This window comes from Elephantulus edwardii, unplaced genomic scaffold (assembly GCF_000299155.1).
Source record: "Elephantulus edwardii isolate Elephantulus edwardi_28Jun2011 unplaced genomic scaffold, EleEdw1.0 scaffold00308, whole genome shotgun sequence".
Taxonomy (NCBI): Eukaryota; Metazoa; Chordata; class Mammalia; order Macroscelidea; family Macroscelididae; genus Elephantulus; species Elephantulus edwardii.
In genome coordinates, this window is record NW_006400058.1 from 1,680,464 (window position 1) to 1,681,057 (window position 594).

A 594-nucleotide genomic window follows, 5' to 3' on the forward strand; every position below is an offset into this window, starting at 1 on the left:
TGGACAATTAAAACAGACTTTCAAGGGGGGGAAGAAGAAAAAACTGGGGAGGAGAGTAGAGAAAATAGTGCAACAATGAAAACCCAAAATCTCTGCAAATGTTCATTAAAATTAATAAAATTTAATAATTAAAAAAGTGGAAAAAATATACCAACCCTAGAGCATGGATAATGACTGATACCGGCAGTTACCCACACTTTTTACTGTATATTATGATTTCCATGTGGACTTTAAAAAACTATTACTACTTGAACTCTATCCATATACTTTGATTCAACTGTGAATTTTTATTGCTGTTGTTGACAAGACGAACTGAAGTTTCTCTTTTCTCCTTCTTGCTGCCTAAAATGGATGTGTGCACATGACATGACCATAGACAGCCAGTGGACAACTGTGAGGAAAGACCGCGAGAAGCTGGCCCTGCTGATACTGACATAGCACTAGCAGCTCCTTTCATGGTTAAGTTAAAGAGAAATGCCTGTTTAAGCCACTAAGAACAAGGGGAGCTCTGGTGGCCTAGTGGCAAGGAGCTGCAACTACAATCCCAGAGGCACACGGTTTGAATCCACCAGATCCTCTGCCGGGAAAAGGAGG

General features: G+C 40.4%; 1 protein-coding gene across 1 annotated transcript in view; it reads right to left on the bottom strand.

The window, feature by feature from the left end:
* RINL (Ras and Rab interactor-like) overlaps positions 1 to 594 on the bottom strand; it is a 14,965-nt gene that overhangs the window by 7,081 nt on the left and 7,290 nt on the right. The window lies entirely within an intron of this gene.